The 21,683-nt window shown below is 40.1% G+C and overlaps 1 protein-coding gene across 9 annotated transcripts in view; it reads right to left on the bottom strand.

Annotated features, from left to right (window-relative positions):
• The window catches only part of c20h14orf180 (chromosome 20 C14orf180 homolog), a 163,946-nt gene that overhangs the window by 115,368 nt on the left and 26,895 nt on the right, over positions 1-21,683 (bottom strand). For 8 of the 9 annotated variants that reach the window (XM_028565376.1, XM_028565384.1, XM_028565380.1 and 5 more), the window contains one exon: positions 2,292-2,434. The exons of the other annotated variant lie outside the window; for it this stretch is intronic. The gene's annotated coding sequence lies outside the window, so the exon portion shown is untranslated. The remainder of the gene's footprint in view (positions 1-2,291; positions 2,435-21,683) is intronic. 9 annotated transcript variants of the gene reach the window in all.

Genomic DNA, 21,683 nt, shown 5'->3' with positions numbered 1-21,683 from the left:
GGCCAAAAACACTGATAGGCTACCTCCACCACAGATGATAGCTCGCCATCCACTAGCAAAGAAGGACTCGGAGCAAAGTTTACTTTTGTTGTGAACAAAACACTTGGAAGTACAGGTTGTTTACTTGACCAGTTGTCTCAGGTTGAGAGAGCTTGATTTATTTAATTTGCTAGAGTTAAATGCACTTTATATGGTGTAATTTTTCATACAAAGATAATACTTGAAGTGCAGGATAAACCTCTTGCTGTCTGTCAACGTGCAATAAATATCGAAAGTTATGTACAAACACCTGCTGTTGTACTCATTTCAACTGACTTGTGAAAACTGCTAAAAAAAATCCAAATTCTTTGACATATAGCAACTTTTTTTTTTTTAACAGTAACGCAAATAGTTACTTTCCCTGGTAACGAGTTACTTTTATTATAGAGTAATTCAGTTATTAACTTAGTTACTTTTTGGAACAAGTAGTGAGTAACTATAACTAATTACTTTTTTAAAGTAACATTCCCAACAGCTTACACTGCAATACACTAAGCACCAGCAGCTGATGTCTGTGCTGCTGTTGCATTGTGCCTCCAGGGCAGGTTTTGGAGAGGTACCTTCCATTCCCACCCTGTTCTCACATTCAATATGGTGACACAGAATGTGTCAGACAGAGTCAGGCTCTGCTATCAAGCTCCAGATAATTGTGCGGCCTCATGGAGAGCAAGCACATGGAGTTTAAACTTGCCTTCAGCTATAAGCACTGTCAAAACCAAAATGACAGAAAAGCAGAGAAGAAGAGTGAAGACACTGAGTTTGCTGCCTTGAGGGAATGATAACCTTTCTTAACAGGTCCCTTGTTGAAAAGTATTTGAGGGATTTTGGAAGCAGTGCAGGCGTTTTAATAATGTAGGACACAGCGAGAACATTTGGTGGACGAAATCACCTCTGCTTTGACAATCAAGGATGTATTCTTTATGGTGCGGAGGTCTGTAATGCGTTTCAGTAATCAGATAACAGCCATTTCACAGTGACTTATGTTAAGATTTGTTATCTTAAATTATCTCACATTTGAGTGCAAACCAATTCCAGTGACTTGATTCTATCAGGTTTTTTCACCAAACTGTGACTGCTACGTAGATTGCTAACTGACACCTCTCCAGTCAATCTGACATAATCTAACACCTTTAGATGTCCTTTAACCCAGTTTATCATTATCACTCTTTTCTCCTTTTGCTCACTTGTTTCCTTTCTCATCTGTGCCCAGACCATGAAGTGACACCTGACCCTGTTGGTCCCCAAGGTTAACGCAAAGCCTAATGACTTAGAAAACTGGCAGTACAATTTCTACTCGTAAAGCAGAGGGAAGGGGGGGAGGGGAAGTAATTGAAATTTCTAAAACCGAAAACGATCAGCAAAATTGAGGAAAAGGAATAAAACAAGAGTCTTTTACAGAGGTCTTGATAGAAACTCCCTATCGCATTGTAAACAACCGGCTGTAACAGTATTTAACTAAAAACCAAGAGTAATAAAAGAGGCTATGGGAGCCTTGGTCAAAATCAATGCACTGTAAGCCAGCTGTCTGCTTTACTGGTCAGTATAGCTCCCAAACAACCAGTACAAAGCTGTAGATACTTTGATTTTAAGACATACTTTCAATTAGTTTTTTCAAGGCTTTTAAGGTGGCATTACAGTTAAGTGACAGTATAGCTAAGGAATGAAGGAATAGTGCTTTATCTAACTGACTGCACTGAATTGATATTGAGGCATCCAGTTCAAAGGTATCAAAATAATAGAATATTTTTGTCGTCAATGTTTCCCAGCCTTACTTTATTTTCTGATATTCTTTTGCAATTGCTACACCATTTCAAATGAAATATTTCTTGATGGGAAAGGATTCAGTGTCTGTCATGGAGTAACTGCTTTAGTTTATAGTCCTGCCAGCATTTCGGATCCGGAGGGGCTCGCAGTAACATGCTGACACCATTTTATCCATTTAGTTGAAAATGAGAGGAGAGTGCCTCTGCAGTTTTATGATCTTATCCCACTTGGCGAGATTTCTGTCGCTCCTGGTATGTCTAACGCCCAGGGCATGGAAAATAGAAAATATGCTCTTGTGCTCTCCCTCTCTCTGTATATGTGTTACAGTTACAAACACCCACACACAAAAATATTTGTCTGCACACTAAAATATTTGTGCGTGGGTGTTTGTAACCCCTGAGTGCTTGCTCTCTGCTTAAAAAAACAAACAGCAAAGCTTCTGTACTGCTGTACCTGTCATCTCCAAGCCTTTCAGCTACACGGTTTACCTCTTCCTGGTATTCCTCCCTCCTGGACTCAATGGTCCACTATGTGCAGAGTGAGTCAGCAGATCAGAGGAGAAGGCAGGCTTCAGGTTGAAGGCTGGCTGTGTTTAGAGTCAGAGCCAAACCTTGGCTCCCTGATGAGTGACCTGTAAAGAGGAGATGACAATCAGAGACACATAGCACCTACAGCAGTAGGCTACAGACTGACGCAGAACATACTGAAGCCATTTTCCCCTCATGTACCAGTGTGACTCCAGTGGTATTTGAAACAGAAATATTCCTGCATTAGTCACTCCAAAGGTAACCAAATTCTTACATATGACAAGTGTAACTACAACAAAACAATATTGCCTATAGCGTTACACCAACTTTGAAGACATTTCTATGACCCTTCAAGTTGTAGTCCGCGAGTTAGGTTGTTTCTAGAGGCAGCTTTGCAGGCAGGCCTCTGGGACCTCATCTCCCAGAGTTCCTTTTGACAGTGTCGACTGTATGACGTTGGTAGATTGGCAGCTCTCACCTGCGCGATGCCTTCACGTGCTCCAGTACACCGATAGCAATTTAGTCTAAGATGAGCTAAGAGCCAATACATCCTTGAAGAGGAGAACCGTGTGGGGACATGTGCATCAATGGAAATGATAGAGCCGGGGAGTCAACAGCCAGCTAACGTGGCTAATGGTGCTAACACAGTCAACAGTGCTAACGCAGCTAGCGGGATTACTCACTGAGGCTATCGGGGAGGTGCGATGTTTTCTGCAGTGATGTTGGTGAGCTGCTGCTGTTGCAGGCGGAGATGAGAGCCCAGCTGCTCTGAAGCTTTACGGGTGGCTTACAGCCTGGCTATCATTTTCTGAATGTTTGTCCCGAAAAGTGACTCGGTGGAGAGAGGGGTGTTCATTACAGGGAGGACAGACTGAGTCAGAGGTGTCTGTGTCCCACCTGAGCGGTACACATTGACCAAAGGTCAACACGTGATCTCAGCCGGCATCAACTCGGTCCTCTTGTGGGTGTTTCATTTTTAGTTTATTTTTCTTTGGACTCAAAGTTGAACGATCTTCTTTCTCCGTCTGTTGGTCCGTCATTGTTAGTCAGCAGTAATGAACTGTAGGCACCAATTAACGTACAGTTTCTTTGCATCTCTCCTAGTCGGAAGTTCCCAATTTTCGAGTACAATGGAATGCAGCATAATCGGCAGTGACAAGCTCCACCTGGGCAGATGGGGAGACCAACCTGTGCTGACCGACATAAAAAGAGTCACCAACTGTGCTCTGCATTTCAATTTAGGGCGGGGAAGTCCCCCCAGACACTCAGATTGTATTACGTGGCAAAGCAGCAAATACACACACTTTCATCAGTGGGTCATATCACCATTGTTTTAACTCACTCTGTGACAAATAGGAACTTAGACTAGGGTTGTGCCGATGGACGATATCATCGTCCATAGTGATGGTTGACCGGCATCACGATGGAGAGCCACCATTGTGATGCCACGCCCCCCACCCTGTCAGAGAAACGCTACCTGGACTAGTAACGTATCAGCATGCGGTAACCATGCTCTGCGCCTCGGCTTGGACACAGCTGTCTCGAGCGAGAGAGAAAAAAAGCGTTAACGTGGAACGCCATCACACTTTCCTTTATCCCCTCATTGGACTAACTTTGTGGATACTACTGCGTGCGTGCATCAATAAGTAAGTCTGATGACGATGTTATGTAAATTTTAAAAGTCATATTTGAAAAGATAAAAAAAAAAAAAAAAAAACACTACCTTTACAGATATTTAAATCCAGCATGTATGCAGGTTTTAGTTGTTATAGGGGTTTGGTGGAGAACAATAGCCAGGATTGCCAGCTGTTATAATCCCTTCAGTTAACTGAATATGTGCTGCCTCTGGTTTTTACTGTAAAGATGCACATCTGGAACCCCCCTGGGTTCTTCTTTACCATTACACATAACGACCGCCATGCAAATAGTAAATTTATTCATAGCATTAAACAAAAGGCCTCCAAAAGCTTCAAATAAACCATATAGCCATAGGGTTGCAGGGTAAAAGATAGTGCTAAAAAATTGCAGAGAGACAAAGAGGAGCAACACCAAAAGACTATCTGTGATTACATGTCATAACACACCATGCTGAAGACTGCGGGTGTCCTGCCAGAGCGTAAATCACTGCCTGTGCTCCCTTGGGCTTTTCAATGGGTGACAGCTCCAGACCTCGTCTTACCTACTCCACATAACTCCCATTCTAAACACATAGTGGGCGAAATATACACAGTCTGCATAATAAATACAGAGGCAGGATGACAGTAACTGTAACCTCATATCTGTGCTGGCAGTTGATCAAAACGTCCTGCATATAATCATCACACTGGAGGAGAGGTGGATTTTTAAGGTGAACATAATAAAAGCTATTCTGGGTTTCTCACTTGCAGAAATAATAAGTAACTCATCACAAGGATAAAAGTAAAATAAACTCATTAGGGGTAATTTAATGAGTTCATTAAATATTGTTTGGAGAAAAAAAACAGTTCAGATTAAGCTTTAAGTGCTCATATTATGCTCATTCTCAGGTTCATAATTGTATTTAGAGGTTATATCAAAATAGGTTTACATGGTTTAATTTTCAAAAAACACCATATTTTAGTTGTACTGCACATTGCTGCAGCTCCTCTTTTCACCCTGTGTGTTGAGCTCTCCGTTTTAGCTACAGAGTGAGGCATTGCACTTCTGTTGGGAGTCGCACATGCACCTAGGTCAGCACTACAAGCCAGTCAGAAGCAGAATATGAGGGCATGCCACACTAGCAGCTAGGCGAGCATTATAACGTGTTATAAAGTGACGCACGTTCGTCACGGAAGTAAAGGCTGGACTACAATAGAGCTGTTTGGAGCAGTTTGTGAACAGTTTTCTGTTGGAGATGGTAAGTCCCTTTGGGGTGGACTTTGGGCTTTTTCACTTTGTAAACTTATAACCTGCACAAAAAAAGATATATAGCACAATAAAGGAAAGGGAAAAAGCCAAAAAGCATAATATGAGCACTTCAATAAATAAAAGAGCTCATCTTTGGATTTGGCCTTTCACACCATGCACAAACCGCATTGGTAATGCAATTTAGCATAGATCCTCTCCAAAAAGAATCACAGAAATGCTCATTTACGCAGGTATCATTACTTAAAAGTAATTTCTGGTAAATTATACATTTGATAGCCAGCGGTGGAATGTAACTAAGTACATTAACTTACTGTACTAAAGTACAAATGATTGAGGTAGTAGTATTTCACACATTTCAAAAAGGTTTTTTTCATGATACTTCTACTCTGCTACGTTTCAGAGAGAAATATTGTACTTTTTACTCCACTACATTAATCTGACAGCTTTAGTTACTGTACAAATTAAGACTTCTGCACACAAAACACGTTTATAAAATACGATGTTTTGTTAAAAAAATGTAACTACCCAACAATATATAGCCCAACAATTACAGCTGCAATGATCAGACAATTAAACACAGAACGTTTTGGACCATTTCCAGTTTCTAAAATGTGAGTACTTTTACTTTTAATACTTTAAGTACATTTTCCTGATGATACTTACATACTTTTACTTAAGTAAAATTTTCAATGCAGGAGTTTTACTTGTAACAGTATATTTTCAGTGTGGTATTCACATTTTTACTTAAGTAAAAGATCTGAATACTTGTTCCACCACCGTTGATAGCAGATCATTATTATAGTCCAAGAATAAAAACAGTTGGATGCTCTACTGGATAGTAACATTGTACTACTGCTGGAAGACCCAAAGGTTTGATCCACACACGCTAAAGGTTCAGCAAGAATAAATCATAGGGCAACAATAATTTCTGCCTTAGTGGGTCAAATTAACTACATCAAAGTCTCTATTTTCTGCAGAAAGACAGATGTACAGAATGCCATGAAACCCCCGAGACAACAGGCTCTGAATCCCTACTTCGCCACAAACACAATAATCATTTAGTGCTGCGAGTGACAGTTCTGCTTTGTAACAGAAATGTATGTGCCTGTTTATCCTCCATCTGTGGTGGCATCTGTTTCATATTGTTCTCTCTCTTGGTTTGCCAGTGTTTGGCATCAACACATTTCAAATTTTATTTTTATCGGAACACAAAAGTCAGGAAGGTGGCCCATTTGCTGGGTTCTATCTGCCAATTTTAAATGACAAATTTTAATTATATTTATTAAAACTGGTAAAGTGAGGATGACAAATAGATTGCGCAAAGGATAAATGACTGACCTCTTACTCTCATTATGTGCGTGTCTCTCAAAAGAAAAGAAAAGGGAGCTCTTCATCTGTGTCAGGTGGAAGTGCATATAAAAATCACTTGTGCTAAAAGCCAGGATCAGTGTGAACCCCATGTCTTCCACAGGGCACAATGTGTTTTGGATGGATGTCCATCTGTGAGCTGGCCATGAGGGTCATGGACACTTTAATTTGATAGCAAAAGTGTGCTTCACTATGTGCAGTTCTCATACTACTACTTGCCTTGGATTGCAGTGTGGTAGGTCATGCTGTCATAAATTTAAATCCAAGACATAAAACTGTCCAATCAAGACCAATCTACTGTGTAGAGGTGTTTCTTTTCTCTTTTGTTTTTAAAAGTCACATTTAAATTCACGTTTTATGTAAAGCAACACCTTTTTTATGGTGTACATATTTTTCTTGGGTAAGCACATCATACCAAGGGCACTGTGTATTCAATCATAAAACCAAACTATCATTTTCTCTGATATGCTGGCAGCCCTTCACATACATTTTGCCTTTATGCATGGTCCAGATTGAAGAGTAATGGAGCCTAAGAAATCAAAAGGGGTGCTAGCCATGCTAAAAGAATAAGAAGTGGGATTCACCACACACGATTTCACACATACTGGACCCAGAGCAACCAGAGAATGTCAGCGGTATGTGCTGTTCAGAAAAACCTATGCATTTATACAGGCTTAACCCTAATTCAATACAGAGGGGGGCGGTGCACTGGGCCAACCATGAAATTAACTATTTCTGAGACATATCAGCTTAAAGAAACCAATGCAGCTCCACACACCTGTAAGGCTACAAATTCCAGTTGAGTTAAACTGCAGTGTAAACGTGCAGCACATGGCAACAGTAAAGTATATATACTATGTTTGCTTTTTATTCCACCTGCTGACAATCTATCCTTGTGCACTGTAGAAATATTTCTATAATCTAGAGTTTATTTTAAGATGTAAGCACCCAATGCTAAGGGAGGATTACTTTGGCCATCTAAACCAAACCCCTGCACGTTATGTCATATGTTTAATCTTTACAAAAAATGAAGACACAGATTTCCCAAAATGTTGAACTATTCCTTAAAAAGTGTAGTAACCCTATAGAAATAATATGCTGTTTTACATTTTGCTGCAACACTGGAAACAAGCCTTTTTATCATTTTCCCTCCCTTCATTTTTGGAGAGGGCCAATGCTGACTTGCTGGTAAAAATGTGATATGTAAAAAATGAGAGTGAGAAAAGGATGCACGTTTTTTTTTTAAATCTGTGCTGTGGTTCAAACAAAGGCCACATCATTGCAAACTCAATAATGAATGCTCTGATTTAAATAGAGTCACAGCGCCAATTAACCAGAAAGTGTTCCTGTAAAACAGAGGAAGTAACAGGAATGAGCCGGGCTTAGCTATCAGCGAGGCGTAACTGCTCAGCCTCTCTCTCATCTAGCTCTGGTGTGTGTTGGTATTGTAGAACTCTGTCATTACACTGCAGACAGAGTAAAGAGATGTGAAGAGGCCAGTTTTAATATGCAAAGCTGTAAACCTATTTTATGGGGACTTTCATGAAGCTCTTGCTACGCTGTCATTCTTTATCTGCTTAGCAGCAGACAGAACACAGCTCCACCACGACCTCTGACCTCTCTCATATTTGTTATTTGCAACCTCTTCTTTGAATTTCAAGTCCAGCTGGAGTCCAGAAGTTGAAAGCTCGGCCTTTGAAGTTGGGTGTAATTAACACATAACTCCATTTTCCTTTTTAACTAATCATGCAAACAGCTGCACCATGGTCATAGTCACACAGCCTGGGCTGGCTTTATGTGACAGCATTACGAAAAAAGCTACCCATTTATGTGGCCATATCCCTGTGAATTTATAGACCCTACTGCAATGGTGTTATTGCTTACAAAAGGTGACTAATGAGCATGAGGTGAGAAGTGAAACTTGTCATTAGAGTGAAGAATATGAGAGGGGCAAGCTGAGAGGGTCAAGTCTTGTGTGAAAGGAAACAGGGATGATGATTGAAACTGCCAAGTAAAACTTGAGCTATGGGGTTGTGATTAAACTTAAAGGACAGACATTATGGCCCTCCCATCATTCAACACCTTGATTGCATGCCTGCCATGTCCCTGTCAGACTGACTGCTTCATCAAAGGTCTTTGTCTGGTTCGAGTACCCCATTTGGTCGTAGGACCTTCCCTGGAGACCACAGAGGACAGAAAAAAACTGATTCTCAGTAAAAAAAAATGTCCAAAATTTCTATATTTCTATGAGTAATTCCATAACTGTGTGAGCTAAGGTGTGTTATTTAGTGTGACTGAAGTCCTGAGTTCTCCTCAGATAATAATAATAATAATAATAATAATAATAATAATAATAATAATAATAATGTATACTTTATTAATCCGTTATTACACACAGGCCTGAATTACACATACACATGCTCAGTACCTATACATGCACTAATGGAGAGATGTCAGAGTGAGGGAGCTGCCCATGGAAAGGCGCCCCAAGCAGTTGGGGGTTCGGTGCCTTGCTCAAGAGCACCTTGGCAGTGCTCCAGCTACCAGTCCACCGCCATACTTTGGTCCGTATGGGGACCCTCCGGTTCCCAACCCAACTCCCTACTGACTGAGCTACTGCCACCACCATGATATGATTAGTTCTTAAAGTGAATAAACTCATCACACAACTATGATTTAATAAAAACAAGTGTTTCATTAACATTATCAATTATAATATTTGTGCTATGCTATCAGAGTGGCTTTATAGATAGCAATGCCAGTAGGTTGGTCAGTCCACTACTTTGGCACTAACAAATGCAAACTATTGGATGGACTGCATACCTGCTAAACATCAGCATGTTCTCATTGTTAGCATGTTAGCATGCTGATGGCAGCAGTGACCTTTTAAAAAAGGGACAGTTCATCGCACCTATTTTTTTTTTTTTTTTTGTCCTATTATATTGATAGAAGAGAGACAACTATGTCCAATATCTCACTGGGCAACTCACACCAAAACAATCTAGACTGATAAAATAGCACTACAGGTATTTGGTAGGTATTTTTGATTTTGGGGCAAACTGTCCCCTTTAAGCACTGTGTAAACACAACTACGTTTTGGATTCTGCACACAAGTAGCTTAAGAAGTTTATATTTCCAGAGGCTTCAAAATTATTTTGCTGCTGTTGTTTAAAAAAAAAAAAAAAAAGGTCTCCAAACTTTTACCAGGCTGCACTCACCATTAAATAGCAGGAGTACAAATGTTTTCCTACCGCATTAAAGGCCTGAAGAGAACAGGGGTAAAATGATACAGAAATTACAGTTTTTTGTGAAGTATAAAATGGAGATTAAAAGCCCATTTTGAATGGAGTCAGGGAGCAAATTATGTCCAAATCGCTTCTCTTAGTGCTTTCAATTCCACTTCACAAATTGGTAAAGGGTTATGGGGTGGCACATATGACAATAATTATGACAAGGGATATTTCATTGGTATAAAAAAAGGATTCTGAATAGAAACATACAACAGAGGTGGACTTCTTGCGATTGTGATGTGTAGCAGTTCTTATAGGTCATACTGCATTCTCTCAAAATAATAGACTAGATAACAGCTTGTTTGAACATTTAAAAAAAATGGAGGGCATAATTTATTGTACACTTTTGGTCTACATCTTCATTCTCTTTATCGTCAGTGTTCATAAAGCTCAGACACCCCATTCTGGTCTCCACCCGGGAGGTCTGGCCCTCCCAGTGACCCCAGCGTACCCCGTCAGACTTAACAATGATGCCGGGTCACCTGCTCATGGCCCAAGACAGATGGCTGGCTCCTCTCTGCGGTCGCCACCATGGCCAAGGTCACCTCCCCTGCTCTCGGTGCACCTGCACCCCAACACTCCCATCATCATCTTTATTTCTGCTATACCTAGCACACGCCATTGCACAAACCCTTCCCCCTCCCATGTTAACAGAGGAGAAAATGAACCATTTAGATTCTGCTGGTGTGTGCCACACAATGCTGATGACAGCGTCCCACCTGCAAAAAAAAATACTTGTGATACAACAGTGCAAATACAAAGCCACCGTGATTAAAGAAAACGCCACCGGAAGACATTTTTCAAGAGTCAATCAGTTGCTAGATCTATTTCTATAAGTCATTACTGAAGAGCTATTCGGTTTTCAGAATGGAAAAAACAATGAAAACACACCGAAATAACGTTAAATTACGACAAATGCCTCCCTTGCATTAATCCAAATCAATGAGCACCTGAGCCATTCCACAAAATGCTCCACAGCAGACCACTGGAGATGGTGAGTAGTATTGACGAGAGGCTGTGATCCATGATACAGGCTACCTGTCACCATCACGGGAGTCCCTCCCTCACAATATTCAATACAGCAAACCATCAGATCAATGTCCACAGACACAGTCCTCCCCCCTGCAAAACTAATTATCCAAGCATTTTATACTGCCAAGTCCCCTCCACGCTTTGTTTATGCAGGCTGCAATTAGCGACAGGGTCAATAAAAAACTGGGGGAGGTAACTGTGAAGGAGGAACAATGGCAGAAGGTGAGATGTGGAGTCTCAGGAAAGCTGCCACTGCATAGGCAGCACCAGCAGGCAGGAGACATGGAGATAGGGCTGAACATGTAACAGAGCAGACTGTTCACTGGCAATTTTTCATGACACAAACGAACACAAACTGTTCCTGTGAGTTTCTCACAAGTCGAGTCCGAGCGATATGCCAAAGTACTCCGTTCTGTAGCTTCTATTCCCCAAGTGTGATGCTGCTGGGTCTTTATATGACTTCAGCACGCACAATTAAGTTGCTGTGAATATTTATGACTGGTTTAAAAACATCCTTCCCAGTCCCCCAGGTGTCACAAAGTGGCTGTTATCAGAATGCTGAGGAGTCTCCTGCTCTCTCGACAGCCTGCTTGTCTACTGAGAGCTGTAAAATCCTGAGCTCCACTCTGCTTCTAAAGGTCTGGTTAAGTAGCAGAAAGCTACATTACAACAGCAGCTCATTCTGCTATATGCCATCAATAATGCTGGATATGAACATAAGTTAAGTTTCTCAAAATGATGAGCTCTTTAACAGATGGCGAAGATAAAATAATTGATAGATTGACAGAGATTTGATAAACATATTTGCAACATAGTACAATATAAGTCTCCATTTTGTGTTTTCAGAATGAACAATTCTTCATCCCCCCCCCCTGGTAGCCAGTTAGACACAAAAAAGAACAAACAAAAAGGAATAAATAATAAGAAATAAAAATAAGTAAGTAAATGAATTTCTCGACATATACAGCGTATACACACACACATACATACGCATATGTACACACGCATATACATACATTTAGCTCTTAGAGAGCGAAATCAGGAAACAAAACAACAAATAAAATAAATGAGTAAGTTAGCAGTGAACTGTAGAAAAAGGTTAGTAGTTGCCGACACGCAGGGTGCTGCGCCAGGTTGCTAGGATTCATGGACCAGCAGGAATCATGAGGGCTATGGCTCAATTACACCTATAATGCGGCTGATGGTGTGGCGGGCAGCCAGTGAGGTAAAGCGAGGTAGGAACCTATGCAGACAAATACTAAATATGCCACTACAGTGACATCTCCCTAACAGAAAGCTGGTTCACATAATTAATCAGTGGTTTCCAATGAGAATAAAATTTATCAGTAGAGCCTCTGAGAGTAAACTTTAGTGAATGTGTGTTTAATGCATTTCTGCTTGAGTGCAAAACAGCAGGGGGGAGATAGCAAAAAGATTTAAAATTGGGCTTTTTTTCACAGGGATATAATGATTGTTTCTGTTCACGGTAGGTCTAAGGCCGGCCATCTGTCAATAGAGCTATTTTCAGTCCGTTTGAAAGCTCATCCATGTGGTTGAAATTCTGGAGGCAGATTAACGTAGGGGATACAGATCTGTGGCAATGTCACTCCAAATCCTGATTATGTTCATCTGATAATTCAAAGACAGTCAGTGACTGTAATACTTTTGAATGGTGATACTAACTCTATTGGCACAGCCCATAGATTTCCATGTTAACAGTAGAGCATAGGGCTGGGCGATATGGACCAAAAGTCATATCCCGATATATTTTGGCTGAATATCGATATACGATATATATCCCGATATTGTTTTTCCGCAAAGTGAGAGCAGTTCAGTCAAAGTCAAAGCCAAATATGACAGGTCACAAGTAGTTTCATAGAAACCGGCTATTTCAGTTAACAGTTGCAAAATCAAATGAATAAATAATAAACAGATTATATATATCTATACAAAATATCTTCACACTTAGATTTTTGATAAATAATCATCAGTAATTTGGATATAATGACTAAGTGGGTAAAGGCAAATAATAGAACAGTTACAACAGTCTGATAAGTTCAGAAAATGACAATTTCACTGTAATGCAGCCTTTAAAACCAAGAAAAGACACTTATGGTCATATCACGATATTACGATATCCAAAATATAAGACGATATCTAGTCTCATATCACGATATCGATATAATATCGATATATCGCCCAGCCCTAGTAGAGCAGCCAGTGTTTAATTTTCCTCAAGGGAGCTGCCAAGCCGGGGCCACCAGCTTGTAAAACCGAAAGATCTACAGTACACATTGCATAGCTTTGTGTGCAGTCTTAGCTTTAATTAAATTAAAACCTTGATTTCCCTCAGCTGAGAGTTGATTTCCTCCTGGAACAATTACGCTGGTCTAACGTGTGCACTGGGGTGTTTGGACACTGGCAGATGATCCAGAGAGCATTGATCCCTGACCATCGTAGCCAAGAACATTCATTACCATCAGATTGAAGCATATCAAACTCTGCAGTGCACAGTCACTCTGAAGATGCTTAACTAATATTTACCAATAACATGTGTACATTGATGCCAATGATAAGAGTTCCATCAATGACAATTAATGCCATTAGATTATTATATATATATATATTTTTTTTTTTTTTTGAGACTGCTGATGACAAGTTCTGCTCCTTTCTCTTAATGGAAATAATCAACATGCACCTACAAAATAACAAATAGCATGAATCTACATAATTGAGACAAAACAATGACAACATATTTATCTTGTATATCTTATAAAATACAAAACTGGATGTTTCAACTGAAAATGTGATTTAATGCTTTTAAAATGACAGACTTTTTATCTGACTAATTGGTTTCAGAACTGGGGGAGGTGCCAAGTAATTACAGCACATATGAAGATGTAAAACACAGATAGATGCCAATGATTATTAAGCAGGCTAAACATTTGTTCACTGTAATCCTGGGGAGCAGCACAAAAGCATAGTTTAAAAATATATGTTCTTTTCCAAAGACTGAAAAGAGCTTTTTACGCTGGTTTCTTTTGTAGGATGATCGCAAGGGTCTTAAAAGCTTGCTTTCTTCTAGTGAGTAAAAACAAATGGCTACATTGTTATACTAAAATTTTAAAACTTTAAACTAATACTACATTTTAAAAATAATCTTTGATTCCTCCCCGCCCCCCCTTCTTTAATTGTTTCCTTTCAAACATAGGGAGTAAACAGTGTGTGGCTAACTGACTAACTTCCACTGCCCTACAGGTATGCAGACAATTAGGAAAGCCTCTCTGTTTGGTATTATTCCCTGCAGCCATTCTACTGAAGGCAGGAGAGTGGTGGTGCCTTTTAATCAGCAGCGACGTAGGAAGCTCCCATGTGTGACCAAAGCCCCTGAGACAATCTAAAATGTGTCAAGAAAAACAAGTTAGCCCCATACTCCCTCACAATTTTTGCTTTCTTTCTCTCATTTCGTAGCCTCATACTCCCTCACAATTTTTGCTTTCTTTCTCTCATTTCGTAGCCTTTCTCCAATTGCTCAGTGGCATTAAGTTGGCAAATCTAGCCTCAGTGTTATCTCCAGACAGCAACCATGGAAGCGAGAGCCAAAGTGTGGAAAACAAGATCCTGACTCAAACACAACCTCGGAAAAGAGCCTTATCAAATGCCAGGTATATAGGTTTGAAAACATAAAATAAAACTGCCATACAAGTGGTTTAGACATCTGTGAGCAACTATCTTCACCTCCATCGATTTATCCCTGCTGATTCACATTCAGATCATAGGTGAAAGGTAGGTAAACAACCTGTACAGATCACTAGACCATTACAGAGACAACACATTCCATTTTCTTTCCTGTCTATAAGGAAAAGTGCTGTATTTTTGTTCACATTTGGTAAGGATTCACCCTCTCAAATTAGGTTCCCTAGAGCAAATAACAGTAATAGTCAGGGTTTCTTTCTATAATTTGTTTTGGAATCAAAACAAAGGGTTCCCCAACTTAAACAGTTTCCTGACATCCTCGGCACAGCAGAAGGAAGCGTCCTCCTCCCCTTATCTTAGAGGAAGGCGCTCTTTGTTCTGAACACAGTGGTGAGAATCTTTGACAACATCAAAGAGTTGCAGAGCGTTTCTCCAACCGGAGTGCTAATGAGAGAAGACCATCCTGCACGAGTGCGATTACAGCAGCTTCATTAAGGGGTGAACTGATATTGTGCGCTGAGCTCTGAAACGGCTGCCTTTGGGAGCTTGTCTCCTACTCAGAACTCACACTCACTGAAGATCAGGTCTGTCAGCGATGAGTGACTGGGTTAAATACTTTTGATCTTGTAAAAAAAAAAAAAGAGTGGTTTCTATTGTAAAATCTTAAGAAGATATGGCAAGTATGTTAAAAGAAGATCACATGTCAAATCAGTATCCAACTAAGGCTGGGTGCAAATTCTCCTCAGGGTGAAACTTAAAACAGAGAGAAAGGGGAAAAACAAAAAGGGACTCCGTTAGCATTACATGTCACAAAACATAAACTCAACAAATCACCAGAAACCAACAGAGACCAAGAAAGAGGGTTAATGAGAACAATTTGACCCCGATTTCATTCCTTCACCAACAGTAAGAGTTTATTTCCTCCTCAGTCTTCAACAGCCATGCATCACAGCCACTCTATTTACAGCCTGGCCACCCGCACTGATATTATGGATTATTCTGCAAAATAGTAATGGTAATTTATCGTGGTTTATGGTCAGATTAATTGCTTGACCTTTGTGTGTGTGTGTGTGTGTGTGTGTGTGTGTGTGTGTGTGTGTGTGTGTGTGTGTGAAAAAGATGAAAAACTGGAAATATTAATTTTGCTAAATTGTGCAATTGCTACAATTCTAATCACAAAAGGGAAAATAGAATCTATCAAATAGTTAATCATTTACTAGATGAGTGATCAGCTGGATCACATTCACTGAGCCATATTACCTGCTAAACAGCCTTTCAGCACAATCAATTAGTGACAGTAGATCTGACCCCACCTTTTTGATATACAAACCACTATCTCCTTCCCCTCCTCTTCCTCTAAATGGGGGTGAATGATTCAAGCCTCCCTCTACTTCTCCACCCTCACTCCATCTTTCTCTAATTATTTCAGTCGCATTAGGTCTCCCATTAAAATTAGCAATGTTTTATGGTAATTCCTTTTGAAAAACCCTGTTGCTGAGGGAGATAATTATCTTGATTATTCAGGCTCTCATACCCAAGATGCATAGGGCACAGCCTCCTGTTTGCTTGGGGCTGTTCTTACCCACAAGTGGAAATAATTGAAATGTGGCAGATGTTTAATTTTTGCCATTTTAAATAGTAGATTGTAATGAAGAGTGTATCATTCTAACATTACCAAGTATGATAATTAGATGCAGTATTTCATACAGGCTTAGAGTAATTATTTTCTTAGTAATTTAAATGTAGAACTAGTGAAATGTTTATCAAGTTCATGATTCATCACACCGAGGGAAACCCTGAATTAATTCCAGCTTGCTGCAGAGCAAAGAAAAGTGATTCTAGTCAGTGATTCTTCCTTTCATGAGGACACATTCAGGACTGACAACTGACATATTCAGCAACATACTATACAGGAAATGTAAATCCCAAATATTACAGCAGACAGGAGCACAAAATACAACATATATGATGATGTATGATATGTGCTATAACAAGGTAAAAAGATGGATCAGTGGCCAGTTTTGACTTTCAGTAGGACACCAAAGGGAAACATGCTGGCTGATATGATCTGGAATTCTCTCAATAACAAGGGTAGGCACAAGGGCACTGGTCTCAAAAGGAGATTATCTATTATTCATCTGGAGATTTTATGAATTAACAATGAGATAATCTCACCATATAGGTTTTACATCATAAACAGGAAACCTACTATTATCACGAATACAGTCTTATTTTCTTGCCCAATTATAATTCTAAACAGACAAGTATGTGCTGCACAAAAGCTATATTAATATTTGATTGAAATGGTAAATCTTGTCAGATCTTGTTAGGTCAAGTTAGTAATTTAAAATTAGAGATTATTTGTACAATTGATTGTAATTCTAAGGGGGCAGTAAACCTGCCGTATCTTTGTAAATGACCAAAACCATAACAAAACTCCAGTCCTCAGAGGCAACAGTAATAAGCATCACACATTGAAAGGGTAAGTCTGACTGTATTCTACATTTTTATTTTTGCCAACAAATCCTATGAAAAGCCAAAAAACAAGTATTGCATGTGTAGACAAAGCTTGATACATGTTATTCCTCTGTGCCACAGACCTACACTGTATTAAAACACATTAGTGAGTCACAGTGTTGTACCTGGAGGCTGGTTCGAGATGAGCTAGGTCTGCGCAGAATCGATCACCGGCGATTGCCGCCCAATGCATCGCGGTTAGATTGGTGTCCGACTTGATCCCGACTTGCTCCGATGTCATGCACACGTGGGCAGCGATAACCTCACGAGATCAAGACGGCTGCAGTTCTGAGACGCAGGCAGTGCAGTTGCTTTTCCCCCAACTGCAAGACGGCGGACCCCAGGGCATGCTGGGAAACGCCGGCCTCTCAGCAGATCTAACGGGTGATTGGTTCAGAATCAACATAATGACGTTTTATATAAACTTTTTATTGATTTTGAATTGGAGGGATTTTAACTGCCATTTGTCGGATTTAAAGGCTAATTTTGTACAGAACACGTGTGTCTGATGGTGAAGTTTAGAAGTCAGAGAGACTAAATCCGTTCAGATTACAGATCATCTACAGTGTTAATTAAAATCAGCAACAGATCGCATGTAGAGCATTTTGAGAGCTACTCTGTCATAATTAAAACTGGAGACTGTGTACAAGCTGATATATGGGTCTGATAACATTTTATTAAATCGGACCACAGTGTTTCTGTCACTTCCTGTTCAACCTGAAGGCTGCTGGAATCGGCTGGAAACTGTCCGACTTGACAGCAGATTTTTGTCACCGCCCCTGGCTGCTGCCGACTGCTCTCGTCCACTTTACAGCCGAGGCGCAGTTCATCTCGAACGAGCTAATATGTTTCTTCATTAGAATGAACATGGGCATTGTAGTTTATTTGAGTCAGTACTACAACCACTGTCGTGCTGCTAAAAAACAAACATACTAGCACTCGCAATGTGTTAATCCGCTGCTGAAAATAGTGCCCAACAAATACACAATTTACTCTTGTTTGTGTGTCGCTAAAAACTACAATGCCCACCTGTATTTAAGATTTACGTTGCCAGAAGGAGTAAATGTGCTTGGGGCCAATAAAAGGACTGTGACAGATAAACACATTGTTGGTTTTGATCTTTTCATGGGATTTGTTGACAATAACTGAAATATATAATATCATATATCATATCTTTTAAGACCAGATGGGAACTGGCCATCATACACCTTCATTCTTTAGGTCACTAATAAGACAGACATTCTCATCTTCATATTAATTAGCATGAAAGGACCCCACAAAGGTGTCCATCTGTCTTTGTGCTTTGTGAGGGCAGATGTCTCTCACCCTATGGTCCACCTCTCACCATCTAAGCCTCCCTCCTCTGAAGAATGTCTTTTAATTAAAACTCTGTAGTAGGACTGTACCATGTGTGTAACACCCCTTCTTTCCATTAGAAGACCAGGTCGAGCCCAGCATCAAGCCAAAGTGGATGCACAGGGCCTGCCGGGCCAGAGATGTGATAAGACTAGACATGAAACAAGTAGTTCACTGCGGGGTGGAGCGAGGACATGGAGAAACGGCTGGTCCAGCTGTCCCTCCCTTAGTGCCAAGCAAACATTTAGTACACAGGCAAACAAACAATATTTAACAAATTCGCTAAAGGTGAATACAAATTTCATTATGAAAGCTCACAGTGAAAGAGTCAAGTGCAGGATGTGATTTAGGGCAAATCTAAATTACTGTAGAGCAGTATATTACAAATAAGCCTCATCTTAGTTTTCTCAACACATTTCTGTAGAACTTGTCAGCGCTGTTGGCTTGTCAGTCAGAAGAATTACAATATCCATCATTTTTTATGGTCATTTCAAACCGAGAGCGACAGCCACATGTAAATTCAGACCATCTCGTGGAAAGGGAGCCCCCTGAATCAGTCACAGAAACAGCCTTAGTGCACTTTATACTCTCATTGGTGTAAATATGAGTTTATAACAAGCTATCTATGTAGGTATTATGTCACATAATTATCATCATGGATTTCAATTAGAGCTGTAATCAAGGTCTTATTAGACACGTCCAAGTAAATTTCACAACCTGGTTCAGTTGAGATTGTGTCAAGACCAGGTGTAATGAATTAAGACCACTGTAAAAACAGATGATTCTGTATGTAACTGAATAAACTTTAGCTTTCATTATGCCTCAGTAATCTAGGACACCAAATATGAACTGAAACATACCAGCATTAGTTTGGTTGGTGTGGTTAAACTCTGATAAAGGCAGACACTCTCACTTAGTAAGCATATCTGCAATCTCTGAGCAAACCATTACTAAACAGTTTAAGAGGTGCATTTGTAGTGGAGAAAGATTAACATTTGCATGTAATTGCTCAAATGCAAATTGTATAGATAACTTGCACATATGTGTAGGTGTTACAGAGCAAGTTTATTTGGGACAAGATTTGTGTGCTGGGTTTTCCCTGGAGAATGCAATTACAGACCAATTTACACCCCCTCATTTTTCTATGCTGCATTTATCTTTAGCAAAGTGTACTTGGGTTGAAATGAAGCATGGCAATGGTCTCCGTTTATGAACACTATCAAAACACACTGGAATTGTCTGCCATATGCTCCACCATGCTCAGGTTGCCCATCAAAATGACTTCAAATTAGAGAGAATCCATCCCTTGTGTTCCTATTTGATTTGGGCTTTCACTCTAAATCCACTTAGCTTCAACAGATTACTGCTAATTGGAGTTTTATTTCTTGCCAGGATGGCTGCCACATTGCTAGAGCCTCTCTCATTTCTTGTTTGTTTTAATGTGTACAAGACATGCTTCTGTTCAGTTGTTAACATGCACGCATAATACTATGTTTAACACTGCGGCCCATGGAATTGTTCTCCACTAATGCGTCTTTGGATGAGTAACCGAAGAGCGATGGTAAAGATCCTGAAGCGGTAATATGTCTACAAACACCATTTAACAATGCCTGATGAATATTCAGTTATTTTGCCCAGGCAGGAAATCCCCATCAGCCATTTTACAAAAGTATAGCAAGCACATAATTATGCCACCTCTAAAATGGGGATCTAACGCCCAGTCTTGTCTGATGGCCCCCAGCTTTTAATTAACTAAATTACTGCATACTTCTCCCACCATTGATTACTGCTATGGGGATTGATTACTTCCACACAAACACACATGCACAGAACTGCTGCAGGTGTCAAAACTAGTTATAATGAGAAGTGTTTCAATTTTAGGAAATTAAGACAAAATGAAAGTGAAATGTAGACATTGTGCAGTCTCCAGGTTTCTTCCTACCTTTGCCCTCATTTGCAAATAAATGTAGTAAATTTTTTGCTAGTGGGGGTATAAATATCCTCTAAGCACAGACAGAGGACAGATGTCTGGCTATAACCACAGTCTTAGCCCTGGATTACTGTGGGGTGACACAGAACCACAGCACAGATTACCAGTTTAGGACTGCAGCAATAGGCAGGAAAGCACAGTTACCCCACCTATGCCGCTATTTTACCTGACGTGAGTTGTTGCATCAATATTCATTTATAAAAGATGGACATTTTGAGAGGTTAAATTGAGTAAGACTGGATGGAAAATTGCACGCAATTTTTTGCCTCCCAGTGCAGAGCGAGTGTAGGCTTGGGAATGTGTGGTGTGAGTGTGATCATTCTGCAGCTATTTCTCAGAGTCTTGAGCTGAGTAATAGATCTCAGCCTTCAACCACACCTTATTTGAAAGGTAATGATTAAAAGGCACTTAATTAAATAGTCAAACTCTGCTTGCTGTTACAGATTTAGGCTTTGACAAAGACAAATGTCAAGAGAACATATTTTATCAAGATAATATACAAAGCACATGTACAAAAAAAAAAAATGACTGAATTAGATGGTTGTAATTTTATGCAGGCATATTCCCATTAACTGCATGGTTTACAAGAACTCACATCATCATACAATATGAGACTAAGCCAGAGGCTTCCTCTGAGCAAGTTGCAGGGCTTATGCTCTCTGCATTACTTTAACTTCATAACCACACTGAAAGGAGGGTTTTAAGACAAGCCCACATAATTCAAAACTTGTAGGCCAATTTAAATACATGTGCAGGCACAAACTCCCATGGACCGTGAAACTATTGAGTATGCTTTTCTCTAGCATCAGAGGACAGACACATCAGCTGGTGACATATGTGTCCAGAAGCTTGCTGACCATTATTATTTTCAACAGAGCAAATGTTGCAGCTGTATGCATATGGCACCTTTTGTGACATTCACAAAAGATGAATTGCAATATCTCCACCACACTGACATTCAACAACATGGGCTCCATGTTATGATAGGATCTCTCGCTCTCTTTTCTCTCTGCCCCCCTTCTTCCCCTCTTGGGCACTCAGAGAAATGGTACAGACTGTGGCAGCCCTGCTGTCAGACTGCCATAGCAGCATCTCTCTCCCTCTCTCAGCCCATGGGGTACAGCTGACAACACATGATCCTCAGAGCCAGCTCGAGCACAGCAAGAGAGCCTTCAGCTAGTGCTGACATATTCCAGGGCCCATTTCAACAGATGGAGT

The sequence above is a fragment of the Perca flavescens genome, chromosome 20 (assembly GCF_004354835.1).
Source record: "Perca flavescens isolate YP-PL-M2 chromosome 20, PFLA_1.0, whole genome shotgun sequence".
Lineage (NCBI taxonomy): Eukaryota > Metazoa > Chordata > Actinopteri > Perciformes > Percidae > Perca > Perca flavescens.
The sequence above is the reverse complement of the archived record's forward strand: the minus strand, read 5'-3'. Positions and strand labels throughout refer to the sequence as shown.